We start from the raw sequence: 27,907 nt of genomic DNA on the forward strand, positions 1-27,907 counted from the left end.
GGGCTGTCTTTCACTTTGGACGTGTGCAGCACCGAGCACGCTGGGGGCTGGTCGGTAGCAGGGTCTTCACCTGCCCACAGTCCGGCTGGGGGAGCGTGGGCTGCAGTTGGACGGCTCGAGTCTGGTTCGGAACCAAACCCTTTCTGCCTGCCTGCAGCCCTGCTCGGGAGATGGAGAGACCCAAGCCCACTCGGATGTCCCCTGGCCTAGCTTTCCCCAGCTCCGGCGCATGGCACTGTAGGGTGCCCGCCAAAGGGATGCGCGACCGGGGCCGGAAGAAGCCACCAAAGCCGTCTACAAGAAGAGCTGGCCGCTTTGGAAAATAGCAAGGGGGCAGGCGCTGTCAGCGATCGGGGAGTTGGGGTGGGTGCGAACACTGGCCCAGAGGGATGAGAGGACCCACTTATTGCAGGCTAGACGGGGTGGGGGAAGAGGAAGGAATTTCAACCCTAAATGCTGTCCCAAGCCGCAAGATGTTGGGTTGCACCTCTCTAACCTGGGACTTTCTGGTCGGGCAACATCCATGGTCCAGCTTGACCACGGATGCTCCAGGATCAGAGAGCCCTAACGCGCTGTGGAGAATGGGGTGGTGAGAGCCCAACTCAATGCAGGGGGGGAACCGGAGCCCGGTGCATGACCCCACTGTGCTGCTGGGGGGCTGAGAGCTGGATAGCCCGGTGGGGCGGCAGGGCAGGGGGTGCGGTGGGCAGCAGGGGAGCCAGAAATGACCTCCCCTGGTCCGGCAAAATCCCTCATCCAGGTGCCCGACGAGAGAGGTCCAACCTGTGTCCTTAGACAAGATACTGCAGCTGGAAGCTCTTTGGGGCAGGGACTGTCTTTCGCTTTGTATTTGTACAGCACCAAGCACGCCGGGGCGCTGGTCGGCGCTGGGAGCTGTGAGACAGCATGGCAAGGCAAAGGATGAAGTCGTCATTGTCCCAGACGGGTCTCCCGGGTGGCCACTCTGGATGCCTGCACTTAAGTCCAGTTCCCAGGGAGAACGGTCCCTTCTCAGACATCCCCTTTGTTCTGGGGAGGGGGCTTGTTAACTCTTCGCTGATCCTGTGTGTGCCTAGGACAGGGGGAGTCAGGAGACGGACCATGGGCCAAATCCAGACCCTCGGATGCTTTTGAACGGACCCCAAACTCTTTTTATTTACTCGGTATCACTGCCGTTGGTTGTCATGGTTTTCTCTGGAGTCCTTGACCAAGAAATAACCGATTCCCCCTGGTCTTGAACATCCTGCGTCTCCAGCAAAACTTAAAAAGTAACCCAAAAAACCGGGCTTGACCCGCAGGGGCCGCCTTTGGCCCCGAGATGGCAGCAGAGAGCAGGGGAGCTGGTGGAAAGAGCAGACCGGTTCTGAAAGACCGGGTGGGATGCGGGGTGATACTGGGGTCCATTTCCCTGGGGCGGGGGGAGGGACGATGCATTCCTAGAGTGGCAGCCGGGGGGAGGGGCTCTTTATGGACATTAATTAAACTTCACAAATTATCCTGCTTTTACACAAGGGCCAAGGCAAGGGGAGGGGGGGCTTTCCCAAGATCACCTGAATGGAGCAGTCCTGACTCCCCGTGCCTCTCTCTAACCCCTAGACAACACTGCCCCTCCCCCAGCTCAGAGCTGGGGAAAGAACCCAGGAGTCTGGAGGCCCTCACTGTACCACAGCTGCAAAGCAAAAGTAGCTGGCGTTTCGAACCAAGCCCGAGCCCACATCTTCTTACGCTACCTGCAGCCACATTTGCTCTGCGGTCACTCGGCCTGGGTCTCTGTCCCGTCTCGGGGCAGCTCAGGACGCCCAGCTCTGCAGCCTCACTTTCTCTGACCGGGTAATTTATTACCCCAAACAGCTGAGCACGAACAAAAAATTCCACCTGCCGATAATATTCCAGCTTTGGAAACCTGTCAGAGTTGGGCCCGTCCGTTAAATATTTAATCACGAGAAAGACTTTGCAGCGTCCCCGGGGGCACGCCCGAAGAACCCGCCTGCACGTGCGTCTCACTGCATTACGGGGCAAACGAGAGAGCGTGCCGGGGGGCGGGGAGGGGGGCAAGAGAGCCCACAGCAGAGAGGAAGAGAGGATGCGAGGGGGGAGCCGTGTGGGGAGAGGCAAATTCATCTTACCGCAGCCCTGGGATTCTTTCTCCCAAGCGGGGACGGGGAACATTTTTGGGGTCGGGAGCCACTGACCCACTGAAAAATCAGTCGGGGGCCGCACAAAAGTGAGAAGCAAAAAAGAAAAAAAAACTCACCTCACTCAGGTGAGGCTCTGGGATGGGGCCAGAAATGAGGGGTTCAGTGGGGGGGGGAGCTGCCAGGAAGTAGGCTTGGGGTGCGGGGTCTGGCAGGGAGGATGCAGGAATAGGTTGGGGGTTGGCGGGTTTGGGAGGGGGCAGGAGCGGGCTGGGGGAAGGAGGCAGGGTGCAGGAGTGGAGTGGGGGTGCGGGGTCTGGGCAGGATGGGGTGCAGGAGTGAGCCTCGGGGGCCAGATCCAGCTCAGCCAAGGGCCGGATCCAGCCCCTAGGCTGTAGGTTCTCCACCCCTGTCCTAAAGTCTGGGCCAAAGACAGGCTTGCCTGCGTACGAGTGTGACACGCTGCATGGCAAAGCTTTCCTGGGCTGTACAACGCCCCTACTTCCTGGGGGGGGGGCAGAGCAGAGGGGAGAGAGGCCCCAGCTTGCAGGAGCACGTGGCGCGAATCCGCCATCACGGCTGGGGGCGGTGCGAGGTTGTCCTTCTACGGCGCTGTCCCCGGAGGATTTCAACGCGCCGGGAGCTGCACTGACCTAGATGCTGGGTCACAAGGGCCAAGCCAGCGGCGGAGCTGGCAACGGAAGCCAGGAGTCCTAAGGAGCAGGTCTCGTCTCCGGAGCCGTCTCCTCCCGTGAAGGAGGAGGGAGGCATCTCAGGGGAGGCCAGAATTCCCTGGGGGAGAGTCAGTGCGAGCTGGAGGGATGATTCCTCCCAACTCCCCATCTTGAACCTCTGCCCCTGCGTCGGCCTCGCCCCGGAGAGTTTGGGCCCCATTCAACCGGCGGAGCCAGGAGCTGATCCGGTGTGTGCAGATCAGGTGTGTGCAGACACTGACAGCCGGCTGGGGGCCTGGGGTGGGTCTGTGCAGACAGCGCTGGCAAAGAAGCCAGCTAACCTGGGTTTCAAGCATACGGAGAAAAGGTGCGAGTTGCAGGACTTCTGCCCCGGGGAGATCAGGCCTGTGCTTGGAGTAATTGGGAAGGGAGACCAGATAACCAGGGCCTGGGAGTCAAGGTACCTCGGATGGAACAGCAGAGACAGAAAAAACCTTTCGGCGCTCACTGCCTGGTCCCTGCCAGGGATGTTAACTGTCGCCTTTCTATGTAGCTGGGCAGGCGCCTGAAATTTTAGTGGTGACACGTTTAGACGTGGGGGAGGGGGGAGAGAGGAGAGCCAGTGCTTTTGGGAACCAGCTTTTAAGCCAGCTGCTCCCCTTCCCCCACTGCCTCTGATACAGAGGCAGCAAGGGGGGTGGGTGGGTGTAATTGTGAGGATTAACCCATAAGCCCGGGCTGATCGGTTGTTTAAACGACTGTACGCTGACATCCCTAGTCCCTACAGGCGGAACGTCCCCATGTGTCTAACTCAGTGGTCACCACCCAGCAGATCGGGCTCTACCGGTAGATCTTGGAGCCTCTGACAGGGGATCCTGACTGGTTTGGCCGGGAAGCTCTCAAGCCCTGGCACTTCAGTTGCCCCTCCACCCACTGTCCTGCTGCTCCTGCCCTCTGCCTTGGAACTGCCCCCCTGTGCAGGGTGTGGGAGGGAGGGGGGGCGCTGATGTCAGGGTGCCCCTCCTCCCCCCACTTCTGTCCCCTGTCTACACACAGAGACAAGGGGATGGAGGGAGCTTGGCAGTGCAAGTCTGTCTCTCTCTCACACCTCGGGTGTGTGTCATTCTCACCGACACACCCACTGTCCTTCTCTCTCCTCTCCCCACCCAACACGTACGTGGGGGGTCGTCGTTACTTTTTACTGCTCGCAAAGTGGGTTAGTTTGCGGTTTTGACTGTCCCCGCCCGGAACCTCCTCCTACACCCAACCGCCCGCCCCAGACCTGAGTCCCCCTGCGCCCAAACTCCTTCCCAGCGCTTGCAACCTGAAACTCCTCCTGGACCCCAATCCTCCATCCTGGGCTAAGCTTGGAGCCCCTCCCACACTCCAAGCTCCTTGGCTGAAAACCCCCCGCCTGGCGCAAGGGAGCAAAGATAGGGGAAGAAGGGGGGTGGAGTGAGAAGGGTGAGGCAAAGGCAATGCCTCAAAGAAGGGGCAGGAAGGAAGTGGGACAAGGGAATGTGGGTCTGGAGCAGATCTTACGTTGCACGTCAGTTGAAAAAGGGATCTTGTGGTTACACAGGTTGGAGACGCCTGGTCGAACTCCTGTTGGTTTCTGAGAACGCAGTGCAAGAATGGGGGGAGGGGGGAAATCCCCTGGGTTTGGTTCAGTTTCCTGCCCCCTTATGGAAATGTCTGTTAGGCAGGACACCAACCTGGTGTCTCTCGCCAGTGGCTGGCGGCCGGCACAGGCCAAGAGCGGAGGGGTCTGTCTGGGGGGTTTTGGTAGCACCAGCTCATGCTCTCTTGCCGCAGGGGTTTCCTCTCTGGAAAGACGGGGGAAAGGACCAGCTACAGGAGCAGAGTCCTAGGGCTGGAAGAGACCTCAGGAGTCATTGAGTCCAGCCCCCTGCCCAAGGCAGGACCAACCCCAACTAAATCAACCCAGCCAGGGCTCCATCAAACTGGGACTTAAAACCTCTAGGGATGGAGATTCCACCCCCTCCCTAGGGAACCCAGCCCAGTGCTTCCCCACCCTCCTGGTGAAATAGTTTTTCCTAATATCCAACCTAGACCCCCCCCCCCGCACTGTAACCTGAGCCCATTGCTCCTGGTTCTGTCATCTGCCCCCCCCCCCCCCGAACAGCCTCTCTCCATCCTCTTGGGAACGCCCCTTCAGGGAGCTGAAGGCTGCTCTCAAATCCCCCCTCCCTCTTCTCTCCTGCAGACTAAGCCCAAATCCTTCAGCCTCTCCTCGGAGGCCACGTGTGCCAGCCCCCTTGACTCGCCCTGGCGTGAGGCAAGCAGCAGGTTTGGACAGCGATCCCACTGAGCCGGCTCACGGGGTAGATCCGGCTGCTGGCGCGGGGCTCCCGGCTTCAACCCACTGCCTCCCAATCCCCCATCTCCAGTCCCAAATCCCCCTCCTCCAGAAGCCAAACCTCGCCCAGCGGCTCCCTGAACCCAGAGCCCAAAGCCTGCAGGCCCAGCTCAGAGCCTGGGGGGAGAGCGAGTGAGCTGGAGAAGGAAAATGCCACCGGCAGGTGGATCCCGCTGTGGGCGAGACGGGCCCTTGTGATCCGCCCAGGGGAGGCTGTGCTAGGGGACCAGCAGCAGCTCGCAGGCACAAACTGCTGCTCCCGGAGGGGTGGGCAGCCCATCCGGGTGATCTGTGGGGCCCAGAGACATTTTGCTCCCCGTGACCCACGCGCAGGGTTGCCAGAGTCTGCGGGTCCCTGTCCGGGTCGTTGCTTTTCCCCTGGGTGTTCACTGGAGATCCCACTCCACCTCCCTCCCTACAGCAGGTCCCTGACCCTGGAAATGTGGATGCCAGCTCCATCCTGGGGCAGCCTGTGGGGGCTGCCCCCAGCTCGGGGTGAGTCCTGAAATGCCTAACCCGTCCAGCTGTGGGGTAGGGGCCAGTGGGCGAGGGGTAGCCCCTGGAGCCACTGCTGTGCATGCTTGCGGCTTTCAGGAGTGGCGGAGGGCCAGGGTAGAGTAACGCTCACTATGCAAGTATCCCGCAGGTGACGCCAGGGCCGGGATGCGAGGTGCACGCTGATCGCGCCCAGCAGTGACGGCGGGAGCCGGGCGCGCCCTCGGCAGCCCGTCCCAGCACTGCGATGGGTCAGCCCCCCCCCCCCCATGCAGGTTCTAGGCACGCCAGCGCCGTGAGCACAGCTACCCTCTCCCAGGGCACATCTGGGCAACGGCCGTCTCACGACCCATTGAGGCGAAGGAGGCCACAGCCTCGCCTCGGTTGCCCCTCGCTGGGCTAGGGGACACTAGCTATCCCGCTGTCTCCCGGAGGCAGTGGCTGCCCCCCGCCCCCTGCCTCACAGGCAGGAGGGGAGAGGACAAGACTCTGCCCCCACGCCCAGCCCGAGAGGTGGGCACGCAGCAGCACAGCACTGGCCCGTCTAGCGGCAGTCTGGCCTAGTGGATAGTGCACTGCCCCACATCTGATGGAGACATGAGCTCTTGTCGCAGCTCTGGCAGGCACCTGGGAAGACACCTCCCTGACTCTCCGTGCCCCCATCTGGGGCTAATGACCCCGAGCTCCTTCAGTAGGCGAGTGGAGATCTGACAAGGCCCAGAGCTGGGCGGTGTGATTGGTACTTGGGATGCAAGGAGCCCAGGCAGGAGTACAAGGAACCCCCCGTAAATACGCAGGCTGGCTAACGAGGGATCTTCCTCCTCGTTATTGGCCTCCCTTGGGAGAGCGCCCACCACGCAGTCCCCCCCACCTCACAGTCCCCTCCTCGTGCCCTAGCCGGGGCATTGCTCTCCTCTCGGCCTGTGGGGAGCGCTCTAGCAAAAGGCAGAACAGTCGAGAGGAGACACAACAGCGGGTTCTAACCCAGCGCCCGCCTCGCTCTGAGGCTGCCGCTCCATGCGCCCAGGCAAACGTCCCGGGAAAGCTGGAGCGAGTGTTTCGCACGGCCGTGTAAATCCACCCGCACGGTTTCTTAGGCAAGGGCGAGGCGGGGCGACCGAAGCGGGTAGGGGGGAGGGAAGCAGCGTTAAAACCAAAGGGGCTTTGGCGTATTAAAAGGAGAAAAAAATCCCAGCCCAGAATCTGGAGACGAAGCAAATGGAACGCTCCAAAAATACATTTTTTTCCCCTGATCCAGCGATTCTAAATATGGAAAGTGGAAGGCTCGTGCCGTGGGCTCACGTGACCACGTGCAAAGGGCCATCCATCTGCAGGAGCCGGCCTTGCGTAACAGCACAGGGCGGCCGAGCGAGCTCCCTTCCCCCCCGCCAGGCCGGGGCTGGAGCGAGCAGCAGTCGCCCTGGGTCTCCTGCCTGCGGCGCGCAGAAGCTGTTTGGTGGGAGTTGAAATTCTTCTTCCTCCCGCCCCCTGGCCAAAATTCCCAGGGTCAGTCCCCGATGGGTGCAAAGCAGCCGATGCCAAGGGAGCTGCCGTGGTTCACACCAGCCGCGGATCTGGAGCCAACGTCTCTCCGGGCAGGGTGCCCGTCTTTCCCCGGTGGCCTCGTTACACCCGATGCTTCCAGGCGGGCTCCAGAGACCAGACCAATGGAAGTCCTGCTGTGACTTCACGCAGTGTCCCAGCCCGTCTGGAGGAGGCCTGGCTACAGCATGCAGCTGCCCACATGTGTGCGTAAACCCCGTGGAAGGGACACAGGAGAGCAGCGACCCCCCGACGCCTCCATCGCCCCAACGGGGCTTGTTTTCACGTGATGCCCCCGTCTCCTCCCTTCAGAGCTGAGTCCCCAAAACAGGACCCCGGTTTCTTCCTGTGAGCCCCACTGAGAGCCGGGCACCGTGGCCCACGTGACGCCTCTCCCGGGGGCACCCAACCCAGCAGGGGCTGCCTGGGAACAGAAATGTTGGAAGGCTGCAAGCTGCAAGCTCTGCAGGGCAGGGAGCGTCCCTCCTGGTGGGACGTGCAGCTCCGAGCACGGGCGGGCCAGACAGCACGCCCGTCAGAACGGTATTGGCCCCTCAAGCCTCTCTCAGCCCCGCACACGGGGCCCGGCCCCCGCCCGAGGGGCATTTAGGGTCCTCCCCCCTACACAGGCTGTTTCAGCTGAAATGGCTCCCAAAACAGCTTCCCTGACAAAATAAAACCCCGCTGGGGAGAATCAATCAGCCTGCTAAAGATAGTGCCGGGGGAGGGGGGATTCGGTCTCAGTCCCTCTCCCGTCTGCGGCGGGGGGCAGGCTGCTCCCTCCCTGACATTGAGTCTCTGCCGGGTTTCTCTTCTCCTTTTGCTGCTGACTGGGAGCATTCAAGCCGAATCAGCTGTAACGAGAGTCTCCGGGGCCTGAAACCAAACCCAGGCGTCTTCTTCAGCCCGCTCGGCGCAAGGCAAACCAAGGGGGCGGGTTTCCTTTGGCGCGCCCCGCGTTGCTGCCTCAGCGGCATAGGGGCCAGGCCCCAAGCAGGCGACACCCCCCCCCCCCCCGGGCCTGGCCAGAGGGCGGGGGGCTGTACCTCCCTGGGGAAGAGCGGATGGGGATGAAGGTGGAGATGAGCAGAGCCCAGGATGAGGGGTGGGTGGCCATGATGCTAGAAATACACCTGGGCAGGCCCCTCCAGCTCCTTCCTTGCAGAACCCTCCTCTTGAAACTCCTGGGCAAAGCCTACCCCGCCCAGTGGCGCTCCGGTTTCCTTTCCCCGGCTCTTTCGGACGGGCAACACCAGGGGCGGGCGAGATGCAGCCCATGGGCCGGTTCCGACCCACCAAGCCGTTGGATCTGGCCCTCGGCCCACCCTGCTGCTCCCCCGCCCCTGGGCCAATGGAGACGTGAAGTCGTTCGCTGTTCAAAACGCCTCGCAGCTCCCTCTGGGCGCCGTGGGCCCCGCGCGGGATGGAAGTGGGGAGGGGCAGAGACTTTGCCTGCTCCCCTCTCCCCAGGTTGCAAAGTCTCCACGCCCCCTCAAGGACATGCGGCGCCTAGGGGGAACTGCCCCTTCTGCCCGAGGCCCCGCCCATTGCATATGAGGCCCCGCCTTTCGGGGTGGGGACACAGAGACAGCTCACAACCATTCCCAAGATGTGTCTTCCCTGCCAACATGATGCTCACCCCGCTGACCCGCCAGCCTTGGTGGAGTCGACCCATGCTACGGGGCAGGGTGCACGTCATGCATTCCCCTTCTGGAGACCATAGTGCTGCTGGGAGGGAAGTGATGGGCACAACCCCCCAGCACCAGCATGGCTTGCACAGCACAGCACGGGGTGGTGTGTAGGGAGGCAACTCACCTGGGTGTGACCCTGCCTCTGGGGCAGCCTCTATTGGCTATCCTGCCCCTCCCAGGGTGGGTGAAATTTGAACCCACCACTCGGCCGGCCCCAGGCGAATGCTCTAGCCACTAAACCGCTCCACCCCCCTCCACTAGGGATTTCCACCGGAGCCTACGTGCAGACAAGTTCCTGCCTGTCTGGGGATTTGGGGTTTTTTTGCAGAGCTGCCGAGCACCAGGAGAGGTCACAGGAAGAGTGGCAACGCCTTGAGGTCCCCCTTTCCCAGCCTGTCAGCGGAACCTGAAACCCAGCCGGGCCCCCGGGGGGCTGACACCAGCCACAGATGCTCTAAAAAGAGAAGGAAACAGCTGGGCAAGTTTCGAACAAATAATGGGGGTTGGGGGGGGGGGGATTCCCCTCCTTGGAGTCACCGCACAGGGAAGCAGAGAGACTTGGCTGCTGACAGCAAAGCCAACCAGGCACCGGCCTGGCTCTAGGCAAAGGGCTGTGGACAGCTGGTGGCATCCGGCTCCTTCTGCAGGCACAGGCTGGGGTCCGAGGTCAGCACGCTGCTCACACATGGCATTTGCCCGCCGATACTTGGCACCATGGTATCAGGATCATCACGCCGGGGGGGGGGGGGGGGGGAGGGAAACTGAGGCACGGCGCTGGAAAGCCACTTGCGGTAGGTTGCACCACGTGTCTGTGCCAGGAGGGTGCCCAGGTGTTCTGAGCGTGCACGTCCCCTGCTCTAATCATTGGGCAGCGCTTCCTTCCCTCGCACCAGTGCAAGGGGAAGCCCTCGGCCTCGTGAGGTCAGCATGCACCAGGGGGCGCCACTGGGATGGTAAATGACACTTTCCCTTTAGCTCCAGGGGTCTCTTCCTAGCCTGCCCAACGCAGGCACAACCTGAAAGCTCGCCTGTTTCTATGCACACGTGCTCATCCAGCATCTCGCCTTCGCACGGCCTCCTCCCTTAGACTGCCATTCCAGGCTGAACCCGCCGAGGATGCTGCACGGGATTTTCAAAGGTGCCATGTGTGACGCCGACACTCCCCCACTCCCCACAGCGCCATCAGTAGGAGCTTTGGTGGCTCCGTGTTTCTGAACATCCAGGCCTGGTCAGCTCGGGGGTGCAAGCACCAGGCCTCGCAGCAGGCTGGAAAAGAGCTTTTCCTTTTCACGAGGGGCACACTTTATCCCTGTGGCACAGACACCCCCTCTCTCATTCCAGGCCTCAGGCGCTGTTGAAAACAGCAGTGGGAATAAGAGGCCTGAGCTGCCTCCTTGAGAGTCTGGTGCAAATGCTCATGTGTGCGTGCAAACGTGGCACCGGCGATGCACCAGAAGAGGGTGGTGCCGAGGAAGGGTCACGCTAGAGCACCAGAGCTCTGGGGTGCACTAGGTGACTTAGGGTTCATGTCATGTGGCCGTCACACACCCTGCTGCAGCGAGAGCTGGGAAACTGATGGCCAATCTCGGGCCCCAGCCCAGAAAGTGTGTGTCACAAGCTTGCCACGAGCGTGATCACGCCTGAACTGCGTGAGCCTCGTGCAGGGCCTCGCACCAAGACAGGTCGGGGCTTCGGATGTGGACACAAACGGTGAAGCAAAGGCGATAACGGCAGAGAAAACCCAGCTGCGGTTTTGATCCCCGGGAGCCTGGCACTTAAATATCTGCAGCTTGATTACCAGCTCGTTAGTTACACTCTGACCCAAGCGGAGAGATCGTAACGACTGTGCACAGGCAAACACCCACGCACCTCCCACTTCCCGAGCATCCGCCCAGCACAATCAAGCCCCGAGATTCCACCACAAATGTCCGGCCACGGGCCGCAGACAATCTTTCTCCCTATGAATTATTCACAAAGCCCCTTCCTTCCCGTGCAGCTTTTATGCAATTCACTCTTTCAGCATGCGGGAGGCAAGCGCGGAAGCAGAAAGGGCTGGAGGAACCAGGAAGAAGGGACTTTTGCCTCTGGAAGCTCCTAATTCCCCTCATTCCGGCGCAGTTCCTCTAGCACCTGCCCAGCGGCTTGTGCAGAGTAGGAGCAAAGGCCAAGTTGGGAACGCAGCGTGAGAATGAAAGTCCTTTTCAGAAACTCTCCTACAAGTCCCCTCTGGTTTCTTGGCTACTCTCTCTGGGTCGTTTCCACCGAAAGCTGCCCAATGAACTATCCCTCCCATAGGACAAACATGCCACTCACATCACACCACGACCCTGCGCCCGCGCACCACGAGACCACGGTAGCTCATGCCCCTTTTCCCCAAAGGAGGACTTGGAGGGGCCCAAATTGCCTGCAGAGAGGGGCAGGCAGGGCACCCGGCACCCCTCCTGTAGCTGATCCGTTTACAGGGCAGAGGCAGATTTGGCTAACTGGCCGTGGCTGGATCTTTTCTGCGCCGCGTACCAGCCGTCGAGATGACACAATCAGAATTTCACAAGCAATTACACGGGCAATGAGGCACGCAGCCGACGAGAATGCAGAAGGCGCTCGGCCGTGTCGGCTCCGGGCAAAGATCCGAGCTCCTCGCCAACCTACGGCACGAGGGCTAGAGAGAGGCGCCGGGCTCCCTTTTACAGGTCACTGTCTGACCCCCGCCGAAAGTTGGGGACGGTCTGCAGATCCATCCCGAGGCGGAGAGGGGGGGACTGGCCACCGATGATTGGACCTGGGGAGACAGTGACTGTGCCATGGGGAGAAGCTGCACCATGGGCGGCCGGTAAAGGCCCTGCTTTCCCAAAATTGCCTACACTCCCTGGCTGCAGGGAAGGCTGGGGCTGCAGCATGGCAGCCTGGCTTTCCCAGCCACCAGGAAGGGCACGGCAGCCCTGCTCCTTGGCCGCAGGGGAAGCAGCCCTAGCCCTGCAGTTGGCTAGAAAGGATCAGGCTGAGGGTGGGCGGGGCCTGGCGACAGGGGCGGGGCCTCAGGTGGAAGGGGCGGGGTTGGGGCTTGCCTTTCCCAGCTGGGCCTTCACATGGCGCACATGACTTGCAGCCTCGTCCTGTGCCGCGGCGCTGCAGCTATCCCCCGACCAGCTGGCGTGCCAGGGCCGCAGCGCTCACAGCCAGAAAGGACCATCTTTCCAACGAGCCTGGCCTCCTGTCGAGGACAAACCTCCCCAGACCCTCAGCAAGATCTCTGAGGATAGAACAAGAAGCAATGGGCTTAAACTGCAGCAAGGGAGGTTTAGGTTGGACATGAGTAATGAATTGGTTGGACCCTGGAATAAATGGCTTTGGGAGGTTGTGGAATTTCCATCACTGGAGATATTTAAGAGCAGGTTAGACAGACACCTGTCAGGGATGCTCTAGACCAGTGGTTCTCAACCTTTTTCCAAAAAGTACCCTTTAAAAAAATAAAAAAAGTTCCCCCAGTCCCTACAGTTTTCAGACACACAACATTTTTTTCTACCTTTGCAACACATTTGTTTAAACAACTTAATCGTAGCCGGACGGGTGATGGAATTTTTGGGTGTAAAAAGTACCAAAATAATAAAGCGCTGCAAAACTTCAAACAAAAATTCCGTTTTTTCCCAGTTTCAGCGGTGTTGACGTACCCCCCCAGACTTCTGTCGAGTACCCCTGAGAAACACCGGTCTGGGCGGTGCTTGGTCCTGCCGGGAGGGCTCTGGACGTGATGCCCTCTCGAGGTCCCTTCCAGTTCTAGCATTCCATGATTCAAATTGCGCTTCGGTGAAGGGGAAGAAATGGTCCCTCTCCTCCCCCCGTTGGGCGAATCCAGCACGGAGTTCCGATAGACGTGGATGCGGCTAACTCGGAGTTAGGACACCATCCTTCAGGAGGGAACGCACCCACGGCGGTTGGAACTAGGGGGTGGAAGAGCTGCCTCCTTCCCCAGCTTGTAGTGGTTCCCATCACATACAGTGTCTCTCAGCACCCCCACGACACACGTCCCAGCCCCCCAGAACACCCCTGCCCTTTCAGGTTCACCCCTCCCCACTGGGAGGGGCGACAGGGGAGGGATCACCTGCCTGCGTTAAGCACAAGGGAACACTAAAAAGCCAGCGCCAAGGTGCGTCAGGCCGCCGCGGGCCGTACCACTGCACGGAAACTTTCTTCCCTGCAGGATCCACCCCTGCCCGGGGAATCCCATTTGGTGCCCTGCCACGTACGTGCTACCACCGTTGCAGGCCTTTTTTCCATGACAGCCGGGATGCTTACGGCACTGGCTGGCAGAGGCCGAGCGTGGAATGGAAAAGTTCTCCTGTGTCGCCACTTAGCCTCCTGCAAAATGAGTCTGTTGGCCTCGGGCCCGGGCTGCAAACCAAGGGACCCTTTCAGATGGAGGAGCACCTGACGGCCCAGTGTGGGAGGGGAACGGTTTAATACATGCACTAAGTGGGCATAAATTGTTTATACGAGGCACGAGGCCAGTGCGCTGGAAACAGAGAATCGAGGGGACGCGAGGATGGACGACCCCCCTCTTGCCGTATCCCTCTGCTCCCCAAGAAGGGACAGTGTTTGTCTTCGGTTCCAAGGGAGACCGGGGGGGCATGTTCATGGCAGCAGGGTGGACTCAGAGAAGAAGGAAAACGTGATGACTAGGAAAGGACAGGGAGGGTTGGGGGTGATGCCAGGAGAAGGACAAGCCAAGATGGGGTGAGGGAGCAGGAAGAGAAGGAGAGATGGAAGGAGGAGACTGTGGAAAGGCAAAAGGAGGAAGATGAATAAAAAAGCAACAGAAAACTTCTGTGCAGCTCAGGAGAGGCCCCTCGCCAAGCATCTAACTTGGAATCTGTGTCACCGCAGAGGTGACGCATTAGATCTAGGTGCCAGCCATCTCGTCCCTTGACTCATCAGGCCTCTGAGGCCACTCCGCTGTGCCCACCCATTTTTACACCCTCGGACCAGCGGCAAGAAAAACAGGAGGAGCTGTTTAAAAACGGCGTGTTTTAAACCCAGCCCAAGGTGCATCATTGCCATGAATAGGCAGTTGGTTTAAAAACAAACCAAAGGAAGCTTCTCTTCACACAGCACAGAGTCAACCTGTGGAACTCCTCACCAGAGGATGTTGTGGAGACCAGGACTTTAACAGGATTCAGAAAAGAGCTAGATAGATTCATGGAGGACAGGATGGGCAGGGATGGTGTCCCTAGCATCTGTCAGAAGCTGGGAGGGGCGACAGGGGAGGGATCACTTGACAGTTCCCTGTTCTGTTCACTCCCTCTGGGGCACCTGGCATTGGCCACCATTGGCAGACAGGACACCGGGCTAGATGGACCTTTGTTCTGACACCGTATGGCGATGGGACTCTTGGCTATGGATATCCATGGGCATACAAGACAAACCTCATGGGACCCCCTTCCAACAAGGACCCAGGCCTAGCTGGTGCTGCGCTCAGCCCCTTGTGTTCAGTGTGAAGGGGCAAGTGGCAGCCTTTGTCTTTGGGGTGGGGAGGAAAGGGGGGCGACACCTACACCAGCCCTGTCCTCGCCTCCGGGCAGAGACCAGGCGCTGAGGTAGCACCTCGGCACCCGTTCCCCTTGTCCTGTCCCACCCTTCCCCCCCTTTGCGTAGCTGTGCCCCACCTCACCCCATCCAGCCAGCCCCCACACTGGCCCTGTGGGGGATTAGCCTCAGGGAGCCAGCCAGGAGAGGCCGGGAAGGGGCAGGAGCAGTGGGGAAAACTCCGCCAAGCAAGTCACCCGCTAGGCATTAACATCTATCGCCTGGCCAACGCCCAAGGCAGGGGTTCTGGGAGCATGTAAGCGGCTTAGGGGGAGTCAGGCGGCTCCGGGAACGGCTGTGGGAAGGGGCCCGGCCTAGTGAGGAAAAGCCAGAACACCAGGGAGGTTGCTAAGGGAGATTGTTGGGGGTGGGGAATTGTCCAGGTCTCGTGTTTGCTGGGCAGGCCCAGCGGGACACCCGCTCCCCTGCATGCTGCACCCCGGCCAAGTCTGAGGGGCCCTGGCAGAGCTGGGGAGGCTGGAATAGTGTGTGTGTGGGGGGGGTGAGGATGGGGAGAGGGGCACCCGCAGAGCAGCCTGTAGGAAACAGGGACAGTCGCGGCCTGCACTGTGCACGGCTCCAGACAGTCCTGTGAGCTGCCTGCCAGGCGGCATGGGACAAAGCCGCCTCACCAGAGCAAGGCCAGCGCTTGTACAAGAGCGACTCACCAGTTCTGGGGCTGCCCCTCGGCGGCACCGGGCCGCCCACTGGCTGAATGACACCAAGCAGGAGCTTTGGCAGAGCACCCACAACTACCAGCATGTGTTTCTAGTGGTGGTGCACTTCTGCACATGCCTCAGTGCATGAAACAAAATTTATTCCACACAGAGATGGAAACCATTAAAGGGCACATGGGTGGGCGTCTGGGTCTTTTTCGCCCCCCCAGGTCAGAGAAATGGGGCTGAAATGGAAGCAAGTTCAGTCCAAAGCGCCAAACTCCGAGGATGTGCTTTCTACCCCCTCCCCCCCTCCACACACACACACACACACACACACACACACACACACACACACACACACACACACACACACACACACACACACACACACACAGAGCAAACCCAGGAGAAACACAGCTCGGATGAGACGTGCAGTGCCTAGAAAACAGAGCTGGACCGGGGCACAGGCAGCCGGGGGGGGGGGGTCATGCTTAGCTCCATCGCTGGATGACCTTGGGCACATGACGTCGGCACTCCGTGCCTCAGTTTCCCCAGCTCTAACACGGGGATATCATCTCCTACGGAAAGCGCCCTGCAGCCTCCTCTCTCAGAGCAAGGTAAAGCAGGACGCTGTGGCTCCCACCACGTATCCAGTTCCAGGCCAAGTCCTGGAGCAACCCACCAGCCCCACTGTTTGAGAGTGGCAGGGCCACCGGAGAGTCAGTTAATTGCCTGGGGAGCTGCAGCTACTGCCACAAACCTACGTCCATCCTCCCCACCCTCAAAATTGCCTCCTGCCTGCTGTGTGGATGGCCCCTTAGGAGCAAAGGGCCGTATGAGCTAGGGATGTGAATGGGTAAGCGGCTAACTGGTGACCCGGTAAGCATCACTCTTACCAGGTAATGGTTAACCAGTGCCCGGGAGCAGCTCCCCACCCGTGGCCTGCGGCGTGTGGAGGACTGCGCCAGACCTATCAGGGCCCCATGCGGGGCCGGCAGCCGGCTCCCAGCCTGCAAGGGGCCAAGTGCTGGCACCCTGCAGGCTGGCGTTAACCCAACATTGAATCGAGTAACTGATTAAACAGGATTCGACATCCCTAGTCTCAGCAGCTGAGACCAGGGAAGGCTCCATTCATCTGTACTTTGATCATTTCTCCGGCCTGGGCTTCCCATCAGATGGTCACGTGGCCTTGCCCAGAGACGCGCCCGCAGGAGCCCTGCTGCCCTGACCGGATGCTGTCGGGTGTCTCCTTTGCACGCCGATCGTTGCAACTGGACAAGCAGCCTCCAGCTGCCCAGCTTGTTAAAGTGGAGACTGGAGCACATGGGCGGCGGGTAGCGTAGGCCAGGGAAGGCACAGCCTATCCAAAACCACCTACGTGCCCCAGCCGCAGAGGAAGGCTGGGGCCGCGGCACGGCAGCCTCAGCCCTCCAGGAAGGATGGGGGTGGAGTGGGCGGGGCTTGGCTGCAGGGGCGGGGCCTCGGGCAGAAGGGGCGGGGCTACGCTTGCCTTCCTCCGCCGAGTCTTCACCTTCCGCCCATTTGGAGCATTTCTCAGCAGAGCAAGGGGCTCACTTCGCTCGCTGTCAGAGGCCGGGCCTGGCACTCCATGACATGTCCCGAGGCAGCAGCTCCAAGACAAGGCCCCTCGTTAATTCTGCTTCGTTAACAGGGTCGTCTTTCCACGGAGAGGAAAGAAAGCAGAGGGGTGGGGGCCCTCTGCAGAGACACCGATGAGGTGCCGGAGGAGAAAGGAAGCCCACAAACCCAATGGGGCCAACGGCGCTTGCTAGGTTGTGCTCCCAAGGGCCTGCACGTGCGAGAGAGAACGTGCGAGAGACGCCACGGCATGTGCCCCCGCCCGCCGCGGGTCGCGGCATTCCTGTTCCCAGGAGGAATTTCCTCCCTCCTGGCGCTTTCTGCAGCTTTGTCGGCTCTGGGATGGGTGGCAGGGAGACCACGTGGGTGGGGTGCCCGACCGGCTCGGACATGGTCGAGACAAGTGGTTTAGGCAGACACGGATCTAACGTCCTGCTCCATCAGACTCACTTAGCGCCCCCATGCCTCAGTTTCCCCTGCTGCCCAGCAGGGATAACAGCACTGCCCTGGCTCACAGAAGAACTGGAAGGATAAATGCAGTGACGAGTAGGATACTACAGGGGTGGGGCCCCTGAAAGTGTCTTAGGCCCCACTGGCTCCTCCTCTCCCCCAAAGTGGAGCATGCTCGAGGGTGTTCCCCCCCCCAAAAAAAATCAGTTAAGAAGGGGACAGGAGGGTGGGGTCCAAGCTGGAAAGTTGCAACTTTCCTGGCATTCGTCTTCATTAGAGCATCTGTCGCCAGATGCTCCGGGTCTGCATGGGCAGCGTCAGCAGCCGTAGGGCGGACTCAAAGCACCAACGCAGCATGGGAACAGGTGAGCCAGCGAGCCGAGAGCTGCTGAGTCGAGGGGAAAGGCGCTGGGCAGACGGCGGGAAGGGGGGGGAAGCAATGACCCACCCTGGCCAGCTGCAGGAAGCGCTGAGCAAGGCCGGGGTGCAGAGGAAAAACTGCTCCTCCCACGCAGCCGAGGAACGGGGCTGGGGACAGCTGGACGGGCGTGGAGCCAGGGAGGGCGGCTGGAGCCCGCAGGGCCTCCAAACTGCCCCCCTCTGCGGCGGGTACAGAGCAGGGTGAGCGAGCCCCCGGGGCTCTGTTCCCCAGACACCTAGTGCACTGGCAAAGCGGCCGGGATGAGGGAGAAGGGGGCGCTCGGTGCGAGAGAAGAGCAGAAACCTGAGGCGGTTGGAATTGAGGTGCATTTATCCCAGAGCGGGCCGGGGTGGGGAGAGCCAGGGCCCGTCCTGTCCCACCAGGGCCTCGCCCCGAGCAGCAGGCACGGCCGGCGGCACAGTGCACAGTCTCAGCCACGGTGGCAAAGGGATTTGTCCCCGGAGCAACAGGCCCAGCGCCCTCCTCACTGTGCCAGCTGGGAGAAGGCTGCATTGCTGGCTCCCGGCTGGCAGCTGGGCCCCGGCCGGCCACAAGTGCTAAGAACAATTTACCTGTGGACACACACAGGATGGCCTGGCTTTCCGCCCCCAGCACAGGGAGGGTCTGGCCCATCGGAAAGCGGCAAAGCCAACTGGGGGGAGCAATCGCTGTTGCTTGCTGTCCAGAAGCTGGGGGGGGGGCATTGCCCCACTGCGGAAGGTGCAGGTGGGGCAGGGTTGGGGGAGTAACCTCCTATGGGGCAGGGGCTGGCCTATGCAGGCGGACGTACAGGACAAAAACCTCAAAGGGACGCAGTGCGGCCGACAGCTTCGTGGACAGGTGCCGGGATTCTCCGCCCCCAACCCCAGCTCAGCCCCCGATCTGTGCACACAGCGTGGGGGCGGTCGCCTCCTTTTGGGTGCCCCCTTCAGACAGACGGGGGAGTCGACAAAGCCGAACCCCCCAAATTCCCTTGCTAGCTCCCAAGTGCCTGAACCCGGGGGCTGGACGGCCGCCCAGCGGGCACACGGAGGGATGGAGCCCTCGGTCCCTATGGATGAGGCAGCCGAGCCGGGGGTAACTGGCAGCACTCGGCTGTGCCCTGCACGGTCGCGTGTCTCATTGCGCCAGGCACCGTGGCACCTCCAGGTCCGAGGCCTTCCCTCCATCCCGCCCTGCCTCAGTGTCCCCAGCCTCGGAGCAGCCCTGCGGAGCAATCTAGGAGCCATGCCGGTGGCATCCTCTGCCCCGGGGGAGGTGTTTTGAGGTGCGCTGAAGGCAGGCAGGAGGAGAGGGGGCACAGGACGTTTACGCCAGCGAGCTGTGACAGAGAGTCTCGCGGCGCTTCCCCTCCGCTGGGGCACGACCCGGAGTGCGGGGCGTTTATTGGAAGCCGCCGCATGGCCCCGGCTCCCTCTTTTGTGGCTTCTTAGTTTGAAAACGTCCTTCTGGGCCCCAGGCGGTGGATTGGCGTTCCCCCGCTGGAGCCTGGCTGCCGAAGGCGGAGAGCCGCTGTGCTGGAGGGGACGCAGTAGGGGGCGCTCTCCCTGCCAAGTCAGTGCTGACCCCACGGCGCCAGCAGGGGGCAGGTCAGTCACGCCGGGGGCTCCGCCCTCCACGGGGACGCGGAGCCGACTGTGGTGCTGCCCTTCTGCTGAGCCCCAGGAACGCCTGATATTTCGCACTAGCACAGAGGGCGTCCGATCCCAGCATCCTGCCCCCTAGTTGCCCCGGCCTGGGCCTATGTTGGCCAACTCCTCCACGCTGGGATTCAGCTCCCATGAGCACTGGGCCTTGCCTGGCTCTTGTATAAACAGCATGTCCTATAAATCCACCGTCCTCAGCTCTGCCGCCCTTTTAGGAGCGCAGGAGACGGCGGGATATAAATAATCTGCTGTGGAGCAGGATTGTTTTCGCCCAGTAACCATGGCGAGGGCCGTGTTTATCCTGCTCTGTGCTAGAGACTCCAGCGTGGGGCTCTCCCAGCAGCTGAGGGTCTCGGCGTCCGGAGCCCGGGAGCAACCCGGCCACTGTGAGGGCCTCTGTGAAGATGTCTCCAGAGTGTGGGCGCTCAGCAGAGTGTCCCGTTACCACCTCGGCCTGAACCTCATCCGTCTGAACTAAAGGAGTAACACCAGGAGCCGGCAGCGGTAGTAGGCTGTTATCCAGAGTGACCAGCCACCCCAGGAGCAGGATGGGACATTTCATGCGTTGCCTTTGCACTGCACTAGCTGAACTCAGGGCCCCACAGGTGACTACATGAGGCAAGGTGTGGAGGGATGCTTGAGTAGCAGGGCCCGTGTCGCCATGACTACCAACCCCCTGCATACAAGGGCGTAAGATGGCCGATCCAGGCCTTGGCTGCTACTCTGCAGCCCGTGGGGGTAGAGACTAGGCCGGTGACACTGTGCATCTTTAAACGGGTAACCGATGAACTATGGCTCATTGGTGAACTTGCAGGATTACACACAAGCCCTCCCCACCCCCACACTGCTGCCTCGCTATCAGAAGCAGCGGCAGGGTGGGGGTAAGTAGGAACCAGTGCTCACAGGGAGCCGGCCTACCAGCTCCCATGGAGCTGCCTCCCTCCACCCCATGCTGCTGCCTCTGTATCAGAGGCAGCAGCGCGGCGGAGGGGGCAGGTGGCTCCCAGGGAGATGCCTCCCTCTCCCCACATGTAAATGTGTAACTGCTGAAAATTTGCCAACTCTCCCCCGCCCCCCTCCCCACATTTTAACATCCCAGGTAGAGACTAGGGATGTAAAATCCTGTTTAATCAGTTAACCAGTTAAACAGGGACAGGCAGGGGGGCTGCTCCAGCCTGGCCGGAATTCTGGTTACCCGTAACCGGTAAGCCTCTCCTGGTGAGGTTAAGTGGTTACCGGTTAACCAGTCACATCCCTGGTAGAGCCAGCCCCAAGCGTGTTGCCACAGACAGGGGAGAGAAGGTTGCCAAGCGGAGAGAGAAAGCTCTTCCCAACGGATAATAGCAAGAAAGTCCAGCACCCTCCAGAGGGGCCTGGCGTGGTCCCAGCTGGAAAGCGCAAAGCCAAGGAACAATGAGAAGACCCCCTGGCTACTTCACCTAGGACGCTGCGGGAGGCTGCCCCACAGTCCCCCCCACAGAGAGCCCCTATGAAACTCCCAACATGCCAGCACACAGGGAGCTCACTCCAAATCAAAGCCAACAGCGACGACGACTCGCCTCTCGCTCCGAGGGGCTCTCCCCACACAGCGGGGCTGGCGGGGCACCCCCCCCACGCTCGCCAAACAGGGCTAGTCCTGGGCACCTCCTGGCCCACTGCAGCAGGAGAGTCAGGGAATGGCTTACGGGGCTTGGGAGCTTCGGGTTTCTCTGCAGTTTGGAAGCCCTGAGGCTGGAGTGACCGGAGGTACCAATGCCAGGAGCACAAGGGGGGCGGGAGGGGGGAACCTTGTACAGATGAAACCTGTCGCATGCTTGACCATCCCTGGATCCACACGCATGCTAATGGTGAAGCAGCTGCTTCAGGGCTTGGCAGGATCGGGGCCTGAGCATCCAGGATCGGGTCCAGAGTGTTCCGTGCGTCGCAAGCCCCGAATGCACAGCTGGAGGCTCAGGATCATGGCCCCTGTGAGAGGGAGTCCAAGCCCCAGTTTCGTCCTGAGGCTAAAGAACTCGGCCCTACGGTGGCCAGCGCCCTCTGTGCTCCCTCCTCCAGCCCCACGGTGGATCTGGCTTCTTTCTACCCGCAGCGGCACTCAGCCCCGCTCTGGCTTCTATCGTTATCTCCAAACACGCACCGTGCGGCGTGGCCTGCCGAGGAATGGAACCGCGGGAGAGAGCCTCCACGCCGAGCTTCCCCGGGGCAAACCCGGCACCACGCCAGCAGCGTTACTCAGGGCAGGAGGCATCTGGCCCTCTTCACCCAGCCGTGCTTGCAATTAACGCAGCGGCTCCCAGCCGGAGCTGCCAAGGCGCCCGCCAAAAGTATCCTGACCCTCTACTTTAAAGCAAGGGAAAGTGAAGGCCCCAAACCTTCTCCCCACAGTCAAGCAGCAAGCCAGTGGCAAAGCCACGCATAGAAACAGGAGCCCAGATGCCCTGGCCTCTAGCCAGCTTCAGACACCTCTCCACAGTTATAAAAGTACTGACCAAGAAAAGGATCCATTCTTCTCCATTCACACGCTCCCTAGACCCCTCTCAGTCCCAGAAAGGCTTAGAGCCTTGAATTCAAGAGTTGCACATTTCTCACCAATGTTCCCTCTCATTTTTCCCACTCATGTGTGGAATAAATTTTGGTATGTGCACTGAGACACATGCAGATGTGCACCACCAATGCTGCCGGCTGGGGGTGGGGGCTCTCCTAACCAGCTGGGTGGCATTTGAATCTCTCCTCAGGAGCCGGCCAAGCTTACAGGGAACACAGCCTCTCGCTAGGTCACCCATAGGTATCTCAGAATCCTTGCTATCTTCCAGGGCTTCCAGCCTCTCCTGGCCCTGCGGACTGCGCTGAGCCCCAGCATTCAGTCCAGGCAGGGGCAGTTGTGTTTAAAGTTGAGTAAGCTAGTCAGGGTCCATTCTGGTATCCAAATAGATACAGGCGGGTTGGGTTCAGCCAGAGTTAATACATTAGACACTCAACATGGGCAAGAACTTTTGAGGCCACCTTTTGTTGCTAGTGCCAGGGGTGTAAACCTGGATTCACTCCACTGTCTGTGATGGATTTCCCGCTGCGTAACGGAGCTTAGAATCCGGCCCTTCTGCCAAATCAGTCTCAGGACACTTCAGCAGCCCCCAGTCGGGACTTTGTGAAACTTACTGTGGCTTTCCAACGCACTGACTTCACAGAGCCGTACCAGAAAGCCCCCAACTGCACCCCCTCCTCCTTCCACTGCCATCTCTCGAGGGCAAGGATGGCTTCTCGCCGGGGGTGTGTACAGCTCCTAGCACGAGGCTTCGCGTTAGGTCGGAGGCCTCTCGCCGCGCCTATGATCAAAGAGCGGCAGTACCAGCGATACCAGGAGAGGACCCAAAGTATCCGTAGTGCACACAACACCCCAGGACGCAGGCCTCGGAGGGGAAGCCAAGCCAGTGAATATTTCGGAGCCACGCCAGGGAAAGCTGCTCAGCTGGAGGATGGCCAAAGCCAGGCGTGTGCAAAGGGTTTCTTTTGTTTTCCTCATGACCCAGTTGAAGAAAATCGTTGCTGCCACGACCCAACAGAATGGGAGTGGAATGCAGGGTCCAGGGCAGGGCTGAGGGTGAGAGCTCTGAGGTGGCGCCAGCTTTGGGGGGGGGCGGGCTGGGGCGGAAGGGGCTTCCCTCAAGCGGCTCCCTGGCAGCGGTGTAGCGGGGGGAGGCGGGTGTGCGAAGGCAGCTTCCTGCCTCTCCTGGCCCCGCAAATCACGCTGCCACCAGAAGCAGCCGGTTCCCAGCCCATGGGAGTGCGGAGCTAGTGCTCGGGTCCAGGGCAGTGCGCAAAGCCCCGTGTGCTCCCCACTGCCCCCCGGAACAATATGATTTGTCTGTAGCCATGATGGAAAGCCTGGAGCCATATTGGCTGCCAAAGCCGCCTTCTGCAGCCAGACTGAAGAGCAGCAGCCATTAGCTGTAAGATCTAGAGTCACATACTCACATTCTACCTACATTGTATTAAAATAGTGTCACACCAGGCTGTGAGGAGGGGACTTTGCCCTGACAGCCCCTCACTGTCACCAGATAAAGACACAGATCTCATAGAATAATAGGACTGGAAGGGACCTCGAGAGGTCATCGAGTCCAGCCCCCCGCCCTCAAGGCAGGACCAAGCTCCGTCTACACCATCCCTGACAGATGTCTATCTAACCTGTTCTTAAATATCTCCAGAGAGGGAGATTCCACCACCTCCCTTGGCAATTTATTCCAATATTTGACCACCCTGACAGTTAGGAATTTTTTCCTAATGTCCAATCTAAACCTCCCCTGCTGCACTTTAAGCCCATTACTCCTTGTCCTGTCCTCAGAAACCAAGAGGAACAAATTTTCTCCTTCCTCCTTGTGACACCCTTTTAGATATTTGAAAACCGCTATCATGTCCCCCCTTAATCTTCTTTTTTCCAAACTAAACAAGCCCAGTTCATGAAGCCTGGCTTCATAGGTCATGTTCTCTAAACCTTTAATCATTCTTGTCGCTCTTCTCTGTACCCTTTCCAATTTCTCCACATCTTTCTTGAAATGTGGCGCCCAGAACTGGACACAGTACTCCAGCTGAGGCCTAACTAGTGCAGAGTAGAGCGGCAGAATGACTTCACGAGTTTTGCTTACAACACACCTGTTGATACAACCTAGAATCATATTTGCTTTTTTTGCAACAGCATCACACTGTTGGCTCATATTCAACTTGTGGTCCACTATGACCCCTAGATCCCTTTCCGCCATGCTCCTTCCTAGACAGTCGCTTCCCATCTTGTATGTATGGAACTGATTGTTCCTTCCTAAGTGGAGCACTTTGCATTTCTCTTTATTAAACCTCATCCTCATCTCTTTATTAAACCTCATCTTTACCCATCTCAAGATGGGTAAAGAAATCTTAAGTCACACCATTCTGTCTGGCCAGGAACAGCTTATCCATAGAGAATGCGGTGGAATCCTCATTCTATGATCATTGTCGTTACGCTTTCCTATTGTTTGACTGTGTGAGCTCTGTCTGGTTTGTATCCGTTTCAGTCTGCTGTATAGTTAATTTTGCTTCGTGTAAATCAATTAGGGTACGTCTAAACTACATGGCTCCGTCGACGGAGCCATGTAGATTTGTTTGTTTGGCAAAGGGAAATGAAGCCGCGATTTAAATAATCGCGGCTTCATTTAAATTTACATGGCTGCCGCGCTGAGCCGACAAACAGCTGATCAGCGCGCTAGTCTGGACGCTCCCCTGTTGACATGAAAGCCTTTTATTGACCTCCCCAGTAAACCTCATCCTACGAGGCATAACGGGGAGGTCAATAAAGGGCTTTCAGGTCGGCGCGGGAGCGTCCAGACTAGCGTGCTGATCAGCTGTTTGTCGGCTCAGCGCAGCAGCCATGTAAATTTAAATGAAACCACAGGCAAGTTGTGGCCCCCAGGGCTTCCAAAGGTGAGTAGCCCTGTTCTCCCACTTGAGCTAAAAACCAGCTGGTGCTCAGCTTAGGCTGCGGAGCTCCCTTGCTCTTTGCTCTCACTGTAAGGGGTCTAAGCGCCATTTCCTGGGACAGTGATCGGTGACCCTGGCACAGTCGGGGATGGAAGGGTCAGGAGTAAAGCGACCGGCGAAGCAGCTGCAGTCAAAGGCGGAGAGGCTGGATCTGAAAGGCTAGGGAGCATCAGAGTGAATGGAGAACCAGGCTCAGACAGGCGGCTGGAGCCTTTCCGAAGGGCAGGAGGCTTCCCTACAAACCAGATCGGTTAACAAGGCCTCTGAGGGGCTGCCGGGTTAGTCTGTAACTCTAAAAACGAGGGGTGGTCCTGTGGCAACTTAGAGACTCACCAAAATAGAGAGACTCACAAGCGTCCTGGGGCAAAACCCACTTCCTCCAAGGAGCTTGGGTGGAGGCAAGTTAAGGAAAGTTAATCTTCCAGATTCGTTAGGGGAGCCTGTGAGGCGCAAAGGGCGGAGCCGGGAATGGGTGGGGCAGGGACGATCCTGATCCGGCAGGTCGGAGAGCCCGTGCGCTCCGGTCGATACAGCCCGGTCTCACGGCCACTCCGGGCTGGATTTGAGCGAGTGGCCGAGGGGCGAAAGGCTGCCCTCACGGCACTGAGCAAGCCCCACACCCATGGACCCAATTACAGAAGAACGAGCAAAAAAGCAGAGTCCTTGCGCTGACTCAGCCCTTTTCTGTGCACTCGGGCCCAGGGGATCTCTGCCTAGCACTAAAATATAACTCTAAGTGTACCTAAGTGCCAGGCTTCTGCCGGGAATGGCGCAGAGCATGGAGGGGACCACTCCCCCCTGCCCTCCTCCATAAATGGCAGCGCTCTCTCTACCCTGCAAGTGTCACGCTAGTGCCACACCTGTGTCACAAGCGGGGGGGGGGCTCTAGGGGAGAGGTAACTGACAGCAACAGAGCCTTGCAAAGGCAGGGTTTGGAGAGGGGAACTGCAGCAACAGAGAACAGCAGGGGACAGGGAGGCGGATCAATCCGCAGTTTCACTCTGTGGCTTAATTTTACGCATTGGTGGCGACGTGTCAGGCCAGGGAAACTGCAAGAGCGGCCTTTTTTGTTGTTGCCGCTTTTGTTCCTTCCCCGCAATCTTTTTCCCTCCAGGATCCGAAGGAGGGGACAGGGAACGCAGGCCAAACTCCCTGCAGATAATTATCTTCTGTCTTCCAAAAAGCCCCCCGGGGAGCGTCAAGCGGATCCATTGTTCCTCCTCGCCTCCAGGCTGCGGTGGCTGGGTTGTGTTTTGTGGCTGTTAAACCTCGGTCCACGGCCACCCCAGAAGTGGCTGCATCTCTCTAGTTCACAGGCGGCCTGACTGAGGCACAGAGAAGGCAGTAAATCGGAGAAGGTTACTGAGGGTCCGTCTGTAAAATCACTGACTTCGGCGATAGGTGTTCTGGTCGGGCTCTGGATCCTGAAGCCTCTTCTCCAACCTGCTCTGGAACAGCACCACAGCTGTTTTCAGCCCTGCAGTGCAAGGCAGGCTCCTGGCTGGCCCAGGCTCTGAGACTCACAGCTGCGGATGGTTTCTCACTGTGTAGACGTACTCGGAGAATCTGTAACGGAGTCCCAATGCATCTCAAAGGGCAGATTTGAGCTGCTCAGGCACACGTCTCCAGAGAAACACAAAACCCCGGCAGAAGGGTGCCGAGAGGCGGGCCTGGCAGCTAGGAAGCCAAGCACAGGGATGGCTCAGAGAGGGAATAACGCGCTCAGTGCATCATGGCCATGGGATCGGCAGGGGATTTCAGCCCACCCCTTTCTAAGTCTACTGACCTGCCACGAGACAGTGTCAGCAAACCACAACCTGCCTCCGGCCGGCTGGTGTGGATGGGAGTCTGGGGAAGCTGCCACCCCCCTATTCTCATGGCCAAAATGCTGGAGTTAGGCAGAGTGATTGACATCAAGCTGAAATCTGGGGCCCGTTTGGCTGCCGGGCGTGCAAACCCCGGCCGCTCCAGAGAGAGACAGGTGCCCCGATCTGTGGGCTTGGATAGAAACTGGGTTTAAAAAAGGGAGAGACGGAGGGCGAGGGGCTACGGTTTGACTTTGGGTTCATTCAGACCAGAGACTCCAAGAGAAAAACCACAGCTGTGCTTGTTTCAAAACGTGTTTGAAACTCACGGAGGGTGCAAGTCCCTGGAAGTGAAACTGACACGTCTCTGATCGCCCTGCTGCCGGATAGAAGGGGCAACCCCATGGATTGTGGGGCTTGGTGCGGGGAGGCGTCTCTGCCGCTCACACCGCCAGACAAATCCGCCTCCTGGTGGGAAGGGACCTGGAGAAGTCGAGTCCCGCTCCTCCCCTTCTAGGGCAAGGTTCAACTTCGTCTTAAAAACTTCTTGGAAAGGCTGCCTACCGCTGTGTGGATTTGCTGGGCTGCATCTGCCCCCAGGCGAGAGTTTCTTCACGTCCCCACCACGCACGGTGCTCTGCAAGGAACCCGCCCCGGCACATGGACACAGGGATGTCAAATCCCGTTTAATCGGTTAACCATAACGGTACATTTATCGGGTTAACCGCGTAACCAGGATCCTGCAGGCAGCGGAGCCTGGCCAGGCTGCAGCGGTCCCTCCCACCTGCACTGAGCAGGGGCTGCTCCAGCCCAGCCGGGCCACTGGTTACATCCCTGCATGGAAACCACACGTGGCTGAATATTCCTCTTTTAAATATGCCTTAGGGCTACGTCTACAGTGCAGGCTTCTTGTGCACGAGATGTACTTTTGTGCAAGAGATGTACTTTTGTGCAAGAGCGTCCATGGCGGCGTGGACACTCTCTTGTGCAAGAAAGCTCTGATGGCCATTTTAGCCGGAGGGGTTTCTTGCACAAGAAACCTCTGTTGCCCGTCCACACTGCCCTCTTGCACAAGAGGGCTTATTCCTCGTGGGGAGAGGAAGAACTCTTGTGCAAGAAGTCCTTTGTTCCGATTGACTGTACATTTTCTTGTGCAAGAACACGCGTGCAGTATAGACACTCTGAAAGTTTTTACCCAAGAACGGCCGTTCTTGCGCAAGAAGCCTGCAGTGTAGACGTAACCTGGGAAAACTGCCTGGCCAGTGCCGGAGCCAGTTAGGTCAATGGGAACTGACAAGTATTCCGGGAGCAGACCCTGAGTGCTT

General features: G+C 59.4%; 1 protein-coding gene across 3 annotated transcripts in view; it reads right to left on the minus strand.

Moving 5' to 3' along the window:
• Positions 1-27,907, minus strand: part of KCNQ4 (potassium voltage-gated channel subfamily Q member 4) — a 95,741-nt gene that overhangs the window by 51,522 nt on the left and 16,312 nt on the right. The window lies entirely within an intron of this gene.

Source organism: Pelodiscus sinensis, chromosome 26, assembly GCF_052426305.1.
Source record: "Pelodiscus sinensis isolate ZL-2025 chromosome 26, ASM5242630v1, whole genome shotgun sequence".
NCBI lineage: Eukaryota > Metazoa > Chordata > Testudines > Trionychidae > Pelodiscus > Pelodiscus sinensis.